Raw genomic sequence first — 13,918 nt, forward strand, 5'->3', positions numbered from 1 at the left:
TGGTTCTCTGTCCTCGATCAGAGTAAGGCATACCACCAAAGGTTTGTCGAAGAGTCCAGTAGACCTTTGACAGCATTCATCACACCGTGGAGATTATATGAGTGGATCTGCATACCGTTTGGACTCAGTTCAGCTCCAGCATAATTTCAGATGAGCATGGAGTCATGTTTAGAAGGATTGAGGGACGATATCTGCCAGCCGTACTTGGATGACAATGTGGTACACAGCAAAACCTTCCGGGAGCATGTTGAACACGTGAGGACCGTATTTCAACGATATCAACAACATGGAGTTAAGTTGACCCCAAAGAAGTGTGAACTGTTCAAAAGACAAGTCCGCTTTCTAGGGAAAATTGTGTCCAGAGAAGGATATACCATGGACCCAGCAGAAATCGCTCCTGTACTAACCTTAAAAGACAGGCAGCCCTCGACCGTCGGGGAGTTGATGCAGATATTAGGATTCCTCTCCTACTATCGTACTTACGTTCGGAACTTCTCCAGGATTGTCGCCGTACTATACCTCCTCTTGGGGGGGATAACAGAGACAACAACACTCACGGAGAAAAAGAAGAACGCGGGTAGGACATGGCTTAAAAGAAAGAACGCTGTTTCATCCCATCAGCCCATTCTCTGGACAGCCGACCACCAGGAGGTATTGGAAAAACTAGTAGACTACCTGGTAAAACCTTGGGATATCCTGATTTCAATTTACCATTTGTTCTTCATTGTAACGCTTCTCAAGTTGGACTGGGAGCTGCCCTGTATCAGCATCAAGATGGAAAAATGAGAGTGATCGGTTACGGTTCTAGAACGTTGACAGATGTCGAGAAGAAATACCATCTACATTCCAGAAAATTGGAGTTCCTGGCATTGAAATGGGCTATCTGAGAACGATTTAGAGATTAGTTCTACTAGAGGAAAGAGTTTGAGGTATGCACTGACAAAAACCCTTTGACCTATGTCCTTACTACAGCCAAACTGATTGCAACGGGTCAGAAATGGGTTGCTGAACTAGCTGACTTCAATTTCAGCATCAAGTACAGGCCAAGAAAATGCAATGTGGATGCTGACGGATTGTCAAGAATGCCACTAGAGCCTGAGGAGTTCATGCAAGAATGCTCGGAGGAAGTCAGTCTGGAAGCAATTGAGATCAGTACCCAAGCAGTACAAGCTTATCAGGAGGAAGACACACAATTATGGTATCCGTTGATGGTGGAAAACACCATAAAAACGAGAGCACAAGATCACCCCCGGTCTATTCAACAATTACCAAAACGGCAGCACAACGGGAAGATTAGATAATTGGTAGAATACTACTTTATGTGGACCAAAATCGGTTTCCAAGTAAACGAGAGAGAGCCAATGAGTCATCAGCAGTATCTGTTTTAATTAAAGAGTGGACGAAGCTCTACCTCACTGAAGACGGTATCCTGTATCGTAAAGGAGGACAAAAACGGCAGTTGGTACTACCCAGAGTATTCCATAGGTTGGTCTTCAAAGCACTCCATGAAAACATGGGACACCTGGGAGTGGAAAGGAAACCAACTTGATCCATGAACGTTTCTTCTGGCCGTACATACAGAGAGGTATTGAGAGGTACGTGACCAGGGAGTGTGCGTGTCTGAAACACATCAACACATCAACCCGGGCACCTATGGGAAACATCCAAACTACATATCCATTTGAGATGGTCTCAATAGACTTTCTACATCTCGAGACGTGCAAGGGTGGTTACTAATACATCTTGGTGGTGATGGACCATTTTACACGATTTGCTCAAGCATATGCCACCACCAATACATCGGGTCGAACAGCGGCAGAGAAGATCTTCAATGATTTTGCTGTGAGGTTTGGGTTCACTACAAGGTTACGCCACGGCCAAGAAAGAGAATTTGAGAACCAGCTCTTTGCCAAGCTCGGAAAGTACTGTAGAATTCAGAGATCCCACAAAACGCCCTATCACTCAGAAGGTAATGGACAAGTGGAATGTTTTAACCAAACATTATTGTCAATGTTGCGCACTTTAACTGCTGATGAGAAGAAAGACTGGAAGAGTTCTCTGTCAAAAGTGGTACATGCCTATAACTGTGCAAAGTCCAACGGGTTGCTCACCCTTTTTCCTATTGTATGGACGGTCGCCAAGACTGCCAATCAACATCATGTTCCATACTCCGGTGTCAGAGACTTACAGATTGTATCAGGAGTACGTTCGGAAATGGAAGGAACGGATGGCAGGGGCATACAATATAGCGCCCAAAGTAGTTACGCAAGGACTGAGCAAGAGTAATGAGTACTATGATCGAAAATGTTATGGAGCAGAATTGGCACCAGGAAGCCAGGTGCTAGTCAAGAAAGTACGTGAGAAAGGCGGTCCAGGAAAACATTCGTACTGGGAAGACGAGGTGTATGTGGTCGTAAGAAGAAAAGCTGATGACAGCCCAGTGTATGAAATCCGATTGGAAATGGGAGACAAGAAAACCAGAATAGTCCATCGGAATTTACTACTACCCTGTGACTATCTCCCACCACAACAAGACTTCCCAGAAGTAGACTGACATCGTCCGAGATTGACTAAAAGACCACCACAGACTGAAGCTCCGGAGGTGAATAGTGACCTTGAAAGTTCCGATGGAGAAGAACACACCATTGTATCTCTCGGACCAGCAAGGAGAGGGCTGTACCATCCTCAGGAGAGTTAACTAAACCCTGAGGCTCCAGAGTTCGTACCAAAGAGTATAGATGAAGTCCAATTCAGATCTGATGATCGAACACTGGCTCCTGAAGAGACCGATAGAGACTCAGGAGGAGCAAAATTACCAGACTGTGTGGAAACAAGCGACTCAGGAGAAGTACAGGAACTTACAGAGGCAGCTCCATGAGCATTTGAGGATGCACGGGAAATGAGTGCGGCGGAAGAAACTTCTGTGACCGAAGAACCCGTGGTCTCTGAGGAACAACCCACCAGGAGGATGTCGACGCGAGAAGTGAGGAAGCCCATGATGCTGACGTATGAGACACTTGCTGAACCGAGTCAAGTGCCAAGGACTGTCGACAGGAAACAGGTATCTCTGCCTGTGGACTAGGTAAGCCCACTTGAGTGGTATTCACCAACGTGAGGCAGTATTGAAGATGTTGCCTGGTGGAAAGACTTGTTTTCATGCTTTGATTTTCCTTAAAAGACTTTGTAGAAACAAAGAACTGTTAAAGCATAGAGAGAGAGAGCTGGTTGAAGACGTACGAAAAGCTCCAGCTGAAGAGATGCTGAGTGTTTTAATTGTGTTAATTGTTTATTTCTTATAGGCATCCTACAAGAAAAAGGTTATAAGATTAGGTTGTTATCAATGTTTATGAACGTTATACTAATTTCACAATGCCAATTTGCATATAAAGTTATTCAACTTTCACCACTGTCTCAGAATTGGTTAGATTGATCAATTAAGACGAATGTCGAGGACGACATTCAAAAAGGAGGGAAATGTGTGGCATGCAGAAGTAGGGCTGTTGCTTTAAAAGCATTCAGCAACTATTAGAAGTAACACAGGTACATGAGACAGGAAGTGTTGTGCTCCAGAAGCATCCAGCAACTAGAGGGTTTAACACAGTCACAGGAGAAGGGGAGTGTTTTAGCAGAGCCCCAGGGGGATTGTGGGGAAGTTGTGTACTGTCTGGCTGGAGCCAAAGAGAAAGGTGGTGTGTGTGTTCTGTATCTCACAGAAGCACCACTGCAAGTGAAAAGGATTCAAGTCAGGAGTGAAGCTAAGCACAGGTCAGGAAGAGTTCCTGAACTAACAGTGCAGAGTATTGTCAGGCAGACAGATAAGGACTGTAAGAAATGGTGTCACAGGGATCATCTCCCTCAGCAAACCCATCCCCCCTCCTCCATCTCCCTCTGCTGTAAAGAATGCTGTGTTCATTAATGTGCCTTTGCATTAGAACTGTGCTGTTCTGTACTACTGGGAAGACTGTGCACTGCTGTGCTGCTAAGGAAACTGTATTGTTTGTTACTGGAGTCTGTTGCTCATAAGACTTAACTTGCACTGGCTGTGCGGTTTCTTATTAAAAGCTACTGTTCTACCGTTTATAAGGACTCTTGTCAAGTGTGTCTGGTCACCAAGTGAAACAACCTACGTGTTTGTGCCTGAGGGTCAATACCCCTGTGTGCCTGAGAGAAGCTGCAGCACATGGTCTATGGTCTCCCTGAGTAACTGTTCCCCCAGGATGTAACCTGTTTCGCCCCTACCTGAACCTAGAGGCGTGCGTGTAACATGTATATGTTAAAGGGTGAGAATTTCCAACAATCCCATGTCTCAAACAATATTTAATACTAAGTTCTATATGGCATGTGATACTGAATATGTTATCTATGTTTTACAATGCCCATGTAAACTGTTATATGTGGGGAAAACAACTTGGGATTTTAAAACTAGAATAAACCACCATCGATATACAATTAGGAAAAAGAAATTAGATTTACCTATGTGAAAGCATTTTGTGGAATTGGGACAAAAATGGAAGGATCTTATGTAAGCACTTTATATATGTAATTTTTATGATGTGCTGGAATGTTTATTTATTGATATCATTGCTGCACCTATTTAATATATCAATATATACCATTGCACTGCTTGAGAAAGTTCCACACTTGGAACGAAACGTTGCCTTTTCACTATACTGTATATATATGTACAGTATATACTGTATATATATATACACCTATGTTAAAAATCAGGATGGTGGGCCATCCAAATCTTGCACCGGGGCCCAACTGCCTCCAATCACACCACTGTTTAGGGCCACACTGGCATCAACTATAAATCACAAGGTGCTTGAACATTATATTGCTTTTTGGGTGGTTTAGTGGAACAATTGTTATGTGGACTGATGGCAATTATATGGAGCCTGGTAACCACAGTATATAATTAATAGGAGGGGAAGGACATCTCATAATGTGAGTCAAATCATTCTGTATTTGCACAAGCTATTAAAATGTAAAAAACACATTTATGTATCTACAAGTGACATGGACGCCAGAACCCATCATATATAAAATGAGATGAAGGCCCGCCATACTGGTTCCATTTATGTGGCCTAGCAGAGCTGATTGTGCACAAATCTCTTGGTTTGCTTACAGGAACGTTTTACCTAAAGACAGAGGCAAGCTTGTGAGGAGCCATAGCACTCCGCAAAGGAAGGGCGGCAGCACCTCCTTATAAATTAAGCACCACTAGAATCAAATCAAATGGCACAGTTTAAACTTACCTGAGGGCGATAAAAAGATGTTCCTCTACCGAAATACAGCGCCTAATTGTTGTGTTTAGGAGCTAAAGGCCAGGATGAAGCTCCTCCAACAGGCGATCAATGGTTACAAGGTGCATGCGGCAAAATGAGAACAATTTGTCAGGGTTGCGCTGTAGCTCCCCATACAGCCAGTAAGAAGTGGCCTTTAGAGACCCGTTGGCTAAGCAGAGGATAAACCCATAGGTTGAAACGCCTCCTTGGATCCACATCACTCTGCGTAGATCTCCAAATCACATTGACACCACCGAGGTCTGAAGAACCCGCTCGCCAGGGGTGAAGGATAAATTAGCCATATTGAGAGCTTGGTCAATACATCAGACCAACAATGAGTATTCACTCTGGGATATCCCAGCAAAATGGATGTGGTCTAATCCTATGACCTTATTGGGGTTGTTTTTATAGGGTTAGGATCATAGAGGACCTTCATTTTATAGGAAATTGAAGCAAAACAGACTAGAAAATCAGACTAGAAAAACTGCACTCAGGGATACTGGAGGCTGTGACTCTGTTCACTCATGTGTTCAGGCTAATGAGGAAAGGGCTTTACATGACAGTAGATAAAGCTGAAGTCTTTCTGTAAAGCTGAAATCCCCCAGCATTCCCTGCCACTTCAGTGTCTGTGCGGAGCTTACTCTGATCATTTGCATTAATGAGATGTCATCAGCCTCTGTACATTCATCTGATATAGGAATAACAAAATACCTTTCTGCGTTACAAGAGCTCATCTGATTGGGAGCCATCAATCCATCCAGCTTTCTGATTGTTTCCAAAACTTACCAGCAGAATTCTAAATGCAGTTATTCACGTTTGAATCATCATCATAATAATAATAGAATGTGCTACAGTGGTTTCTACCTCTATTTCCTTGGTCCATTTTGTCGACCGAAGGACTTGCCAGTTTTTTACAATAGTATCAGCAGGAAATTATCATTAGATGACTAGTAAACCTGTTGCCAGGTAATCCAACATAGCCCCCACCACTGATTGGCAGCTTTCTGCCTATGCACAGTGTAGACAGGAAGCTGCCAATCAGTGGTGTGGGTGGTGATATACAGAGCTCAGCATTCAGAGAACCGCTAGATCTGCCGCAGATAAAACAGTGATGTTATTAAGTAGTAGCAATAAAATACAGCACTCCTGGTAATTGTAGGTCCCCGGATAGGATCCCAATCTGTATCAATCAAATAGTAGAAAGAATCCGTCACTCTGAGGTGAGTAGAGTGAAAAACGTGAATCTTTTATTGCAGTGGTCCATATGGACAGTGTGTATTACATGTAACGTTTCCATCATCAAAGACCTTTGTCAAACATATACTGTAGAGGCAACTGAATCGCCCTCCCTGGGCTATGGGGGATACTCGGAGCCGGGCCTTGCAGATGTCGCGGGGATGCAGTCGTGGCCTTGGCCCGTTCCGTGCCCAGGGCTGTCACATGAAAAATATGGGCAATTGGATGAGTGGTTGTTTGACTTCGCCACCTGTGGTTTCTGGTGAAGGCCACGAGCGCTGCAACAGTCCTCTGAGGCTGATGTTATGGCAGCTCGGTTTGGTACTACTCCCCACAGGCGGAGTAGGCCTCAGGGCAGTGATCAATGAACGATCTGTGTGGAGGTATGGTGGGTGCAGTGCCGCGCAGGAATAAACAAGCGGAGGCGGTGGATGAAGTCATCCTGGTCTTTACTCACTTTAGATGTACTTTCAGCCGCAAAGCTTCTCTCTGCTACACACGGCGTACTGCGGCCACCGGGTAGGGGGTTCAGCACTTCCCAGGTAGATCAAGGGCACCTGTCAAGACCCCGCTGGTGTGTTCCTCTCCTTTTTCTCTCCTCCCGCTTGTGTTCCTCCTTGGGATCCACTAAGCCGCCGGGCTTTTCCAACAGTGACGTGAAGTACACAGTCAGATATCGGGAGCCGGTCACCCCTCTTGCAGAAGGAATCCCTCTGGCTAAGCCAGAGTGAAGAATACAGGTGGCGACTCCGCTCCGTCCGTATTCCCCTGGGATCCTTTTGCCTGTGGAGCCTATCTCCTCTGCTCCCCTCCAAGGCCTTCTTAGAACAGGACCCTGACCGGGCAGAGAAACTGGTTAACCCTGACCCGCTCCTCGTCTCAAGGCCAGAGAACGAGGACCGTGAATCTTCAGCCAGCTGCAGACTCTTGCTGGACCCTGACAGAAGACCACAATCAAAAGACCTTGAACTAAAGATGGCCATTTATTATATATGGTTCTATAAGTGCTTCCTGTAAGTGTTTCCTCCACCCTCACCCACTACTTGGTTCCCCCTATCTTTGGTTACCCCCCATCTCCTCTATCCCGGGCCAGGGCAGCACCCTGGTGCATTTAGGCCCCCTACAGGACAGGAGTGGTGTAGTGTTGAGTGCGAAGTGGGGTTCTGAGTGATGCTCCATCCTTACTTGGGAGAGGAGATACCACATCTCTATCTGACGTGCAGTACCCCTGTGGCGACTGAACCCTCAGGGGCGCCACACAACAAATAAAAAAACAAAAGACTTAACATCAGAAATATAATACAGAACATGAAACTATAAAGATAGATATGACGTAATGCTTAAGTGAGGACCACAAGATCTGGCAGATACAGACACCAAGTCTATGAGCAATGGTGAAAAATATATATGTATTGCAGTTTGTAAGAGCCACCAAACAATATACATGAAGACCAGGGTTGGAGGTAGGCAGGTCCCTAACTCCAAAATATATATAGTGTAGAAGATACTATGTCTCTATGGGGAAATAAATATGCAGGGTACAACGCAAAATAGAAATAAGCAATACTTAACATGGGACTATAAAAAATGAAACAGATGGTACATAGAAGGTGGGGGGATTGAATGGTGGTCACAAAGAAGCCCCAAGTCCAAAGTCCACTGGAGAGTCCTGATCTAGAACTAATTTATCCCAAACTGTAAAATAAGATACAAAGCGGAACCTTATCATATACAGTACAGACCAAAAGTTTGGACACACCTTCTCATTGAAAGATTTTTCTGTATTTTACATTCACACTGAAGGCATCAAAACTATGAATTAACACATGTGGAATTATATACTTAACAAAACAGTGTGAAACCACTGAAAATATGTCTTATATTCTAGGTTCTTCAAAGTAGCCACCTTTTGCTTTGATGACTGCTTTGCACATTCTTGGCATTCTCTTGATGAGCTTCAAGAGGTAGTCACCGGAAATGGTCTTAGAATAATCTTGAAGGAGTTCCCAGAGATGCTTAGCACTTGTTGGCCCTTTTGCCTTCACTCTGCGGTCCAGCTCACCCCAAACCATCTTGATTGGGTTCAGGTCTGGTGACTGTGGAGGCCAGGTCATCTGGCGTAGCACCCCTTCACTCTCCTTCTTGGTCAAATAGCCCTTACACAGCCTGGAGGTGTGTTTGGGGTCATTGTCCTGTTGAAAAATAAATGATTGTCCAACTAAGCGCAAACCGGATAGAATAGCATGCCATTGCAAGATGCTGTGGTAGCCATGCTGGTTCAGTATGCCTTCAATTTTGAATAAATCCCCAACAGTGTCACCAGCAAAGCACCCCCACACCATCACACCTCCTCCTTCATGCTTCACGGTGGGAACCAGGCATGTAGAGTCCATCCGTTCACCTTTTCTGCGTCGCACAAAGACACGGTGGTTGGAACCAAAGATCTCAAATTTGGACTCATCAGACCAAAGCACAGATTTCCACTGGTCTAATGTCCATTCCTTGTGTTCTTTAGCCCAAACAAGTCTCTTCTGCTTGTTGCCTGTCCTTAGCAGTGGTTTCCTAGCAGCTATTTTACCATGAAGGCCTGCTGCACAAAGTCTCCTCTTAACAGTTGTTGAAGAGATGTGTCTGCTGCTAGAACTCTGTGTGGCATTGACCTGGTCTCTAATCTGAGCTGCTGTTAACCTGCGATTTCTGAGGCTGGTGACTCGGATAAACTTATCCTCAGAAGCAGAGGTGACTCTTGGTCTTCCTTTCCTGGGGCGGTCCTCATGTGAGCCAGTTTCTTTGTAGCGTTTGATGGTTTTTGCAACTGCACTTGGGGACACTTTCAAAGTTTTCCTAATTTTTCGCACTGACTGACCTTCATTTCTTAAAGCAATGATGGCCACTCGTTTTTCTTTGCTTAGCTGCTTTTTTCTTGCCATAATACAAATTCTAACAGTCTATTCAGTAGGACTATCAGCTGTGTATCCACCAGACTTCTGCACAACACAACTGATGGTCCCAACGCCATTTAAAAGGCAAGAAATCCCACTTATTAAACCTGACAGGGCACACCTGTGAAGTGAAAACCATTTCCGGTGACTACCTCTTGAAGCTCATCAAGAGAATGCCAAGAGTGTGCAAAGCAGTCATCAAAGCAAAAGGTGGCTACTTTGAAGAACCTAGAATATAAGACATATTTTCAGTTGTTTCACACTTTTTTGTTAAGTATATAATTCCACATGTGTTAATTCAAAGTTTTGATGCCTTCAGTGTGAATGTACAATTTTCATAGTCATGAAAATACAGAAAAATCTTTAAATGAGAAGGTGTGTCCAAACTTTTGGTCTGTACTGTATGTCAGGCCACTAACGGATGGAGCAGAACATGAGGAATGGGTGGGAAAGCAGGAGGGGTAGTTTTATTGTCATAAAAAAACAGAAGAGAGAAAGAGGTGGAAAATGAAACCATGCTAGGAGCAGATAAAAAGTGTAGAGGAAGGGAAAAAAACATAGGAAAAGACTGAATAAGAGGAAAGAAAAATACAATAAAAATGAAAATGAAAAAAAATAAAGGAAAAAATAAAATTAATAAAAAATAAAATAAAATAAAAAAATAAAGATGAAAAAAGGGGAAAAATAAAGATAAAAGATGAAAAATAAAGAAAAATAATGAAAAATGAACCATAAGGAATAAAAAATAATAGGTTATTCAGAAAGAATAAATAATAATAATCAAAGAAATTAAAAAATATGTAGCAGCCCGATGTGCTCCAGGTTCCTAAATACATGGGATGATGAGATTCCTGATATAAAATGGATCAAGAAGACTGTCCTCCTGTCTTGAATAATAAATACTTTGATCTCTGTAATATTCACATAATTCCGATACTTCAATGTCCTATATATTAATACTAGATGGTGGCCCGATTCTAACGCATCGGGTATTCTACAATATGTACGCGGCCGACCGGGTGCATCCAGCAGAGCGTTGTTTAAATTTGGCGCCAAAATCGCTGATTGGTCGCGGCCGGCAACCGCGACCAATCAGCAAAACGGTGTTTAAATTTGGCAGCAATATCGGTGATTGGTTGCGGGTGGCGGCCGCGACCATTCAGCGAACTGTGTTAGTGAGGACCGGAGAGCTTGTTTAAATTTGGCGCTAAAATCGCTGATTAGTCGCGACCGAGACCAATCAGCAAAACGGTGTTTAAATTTGGCGCCAATATCGCTGACTGGTCGCGGCCAGCGGTCGCGACCAATCAGCAGAGCGGGGTTTAGATTTGGCGCCAATAATGCTGATTGGTGGCGACTGCGACCAATCAGCAGAGCGGTGTTTAAATTTGGCGCCAATCTCCCTGATTGTTCGCTGCTGGCGGCCGCGACCAATCAGCAGAGCGTTGTTTAAATTTGGCGCCAATCTCGCTGATTGGTAGCGGCCGCGACCAATCAGCAGAGCGGTGTTTAAATCAGCGAACCGTATTACTGAGGACCGGGCAGCGTCGCCGTCCCTCCCTTCACACTTGCCGTCGGGAGATCAGCGGCCCAAGCAGCTGATCTCCCGACAGTAGCCGCATGGAGGTCAGCGGCGCCGCCCGTCGGGGTACTTGTGCTGCCAGCAGCGGGGAGATGAGCAGCTAGCGCCGCTCATCTCCCGGCTGCATCGCCGCTGACTTCCGTCCGGCAGATGAGCCGCTAACGGCCGCCATCTTTTTCTGAAATCCCGCGTCGCTGATTGGCCCAATCAGCGACGTGGGATTTCCTGGACAGACAGACAGGATAAGACGATTATATATATTAAATATTTTACTGTATTGCAGTTATCTATTGTTAAACGTGTGATACAATACCTGCAACATTGTTTTAAAATGGATATTTACTGATGTTTATAACAGGATTCGGATTTCTATCTTATTGCTGTATATTTGTAACATTTATTATAAAGAATTCTTCAAGAAACGAGTTTAAAAAAAACAATAATAATTCTGCACACATAGATATTCTCATAAGAAAGACAAAACCTCACTTTTATTTTCCTAAATATTCAGGGTTCAGGTTTATTAACGTTTTAAATTGACCGACTGCACTGGAGTTGTTCAATATTAAAATGAATAATCAAAAATGCAAATTGAGCACACAGTGCATATATATATATATTTATTTATTTATAAGCAAAAGTTTGGTTCAGCATCCTCCAAATTTGATATCTATCTATCTATCTAATCCAAAAATATGGAGGCAGCACACAGTTGAAGAAATTTTTTTTTTTATTATTTAATAGCCCATGTGGCGACGTTTCGGTCCAGTATTGTGCACCTTTCTGAAGCTACATGGGCTATTACATAATATAAATTTTTCTACTTCATCTGTGTGCTGCCTCCATATTTTTGGATTATATAAGAGGACTGGTATATAACAGGGGGCTTTTCACCTAAACTTTTTGCTTGTGCTGTTTTTTTATCTTATTTCTTATCTATCTATCTTATCTATCTATCTATCTATCTATCTATCCATCTATCTATCCATCTATCTCATTGTGAGGTGAGATCAGAATGAAAATGATGTCACAAGTGATGTGATGACATCACCGCATTCTATATCCCAGTGTTCCGGCCTAAGGGAAATCACTGCCTTACAGACTCCCAAGGGTGAGGCAGCCCCTTTTGTTTTTCGTCACGAACGAAGCAAAAATTGATTATAAAATGGATAAAGAGAGAAGAAGAGCCCATAGAGATCGGGTTCTCAGTGAGAGGAGAGGATTAAATGAAGAGCAGGTACCATTGTTCGCTATTGGGCGAAAAGGCTTTATACTACCGGACGTGGACACTGACGCCTCAGAAATGGCGTCCAAACGTCAAACTCTGGACAAAATGAGAAAGACCAAAAGACATGAGATCCTTACAGAGAGAAGGAAAATGGAGACCCTCATGGAGTCTCACTCTGCAGCCTCCGCTGAGCTTCAGAGGGCCATACTTATCTCCTTGAAAAAACTCGGAGATCTGGTCCCTGAAATACGGAGGAGGAACAAAGATGTCATCCTCAATAAGAGGAGAAACATCAGCGCAGAGTTAGAGCTGGAAGAGGTTCTCCAAGAGACACCGAGACAAGTGACATCCTCCAGATCTGAAAGTCTGGAGGCACCGAAACTACAAAGAGTGGCAGCCCAGAAGAGGATCAGGAACAGCAGAGACTGGGTTGTCCAATGTAGAAGACGTCTCATCTACGCTAAATCCATTATAAATGGGAATGGTGCATTGCGGAGGTCGAGGTCATCAGCTGAAAACATCTCCATCCCAGAGAACAAACAGCTGAGTGTTTCTCCACCAAACACATCACTGGATACAGATGGACCAGGTAAGATGGATCTGCTCAGTGTAATAAGACTGGGGGTGAGGAGGATTATACTCCTAATATTATGTACTGGCATCAATTATCAAAAGTGCAGAAAAACTGTCCTTGTTGCCCATAGCAACCAATCACAATGCAGCTTTCATTGTTCCATAGAATGTTAAGAGATGGAATCTATGTTGTGATTCGTTGCTATGGACAACAGGGACAGTTTTGCTATTGGACAGTTTTGATAAATGAGAGCCCAAATATTAGACATTTCCTGCTCATTTACATAATGCCATTTAAAATTATAATATTTTCTCTGGAGCTACATTTGTTAACCCCTTATTGACCAGGCAACCTTTTTTTTTCTCCCCCTCCTTTGAAAACCCATAACTATTTATTTATTAATTTTTCTGGCAATGTAGCTGTATGTGGACTTGTTTTTTTAGTGGCCGAGCTGTAGTTTTGAACATTATTTATTTTACCATTCAATGTTCTGGAGCACGGGGAAAAAGATTTAATCTGTGGTAAAATTGTGGAAAAAAAGTGATTCCAACATTGTTTTTTTCTAGATGTTCATTGAGTGGTAAAAATGACCTGACAAAATGATTCTCCATGTCAGTTACAGCTATGATACTGCTGAGCTTGCATAGGGGTTTCTAAAAAATACTTAAGAATTTTATTTAAACAAATGGTTTGTGTGGCCATGTTCTGAGACATTGGAACTGTGTGATTGTGATCGCTGGATGGAGATGTGTGAGGGCTTGATGATTTTTTGCGTGGTGAACTGTAGCTTTTATTGATACCTTTCCTGGGTAGACAGGACATTGTGATATCTTTTTATTGCAATTTTTTAGGTGGATACAGCGCCCCCCAAAAATGCAATTCTAATGTTTAATTTTTTTATCATGTTAGTGTTCACTGTTTGCAATATTTAATTTTATATTTTTGTAAATCAGACTTATGCGGATGTCGTGATACAAGATGTGCTTATAAATATGATTATAATTATGTCAATTTGGTGATTCAAATATTTTTTACATTTTCCCTCTTTTTAAACTATTTTTTTTTATT

Source organism: Phyllobates terribilis, unplaced genomic scaffold, assembly GCF_046119375.1.
Source record: "Phyllobates terribilis strain yellow unplaced genomic scaffold, ASM4611937v1 Scaffold_134__1_contigs__length_4944459, whole genome shotgun sequence".
Lineage (NCBI taxonomy): Eukaryota > Metazoa > Chordata > Amphibia > Anura > Dendrobatidae > Phyllobates > Phyllobates terribilis.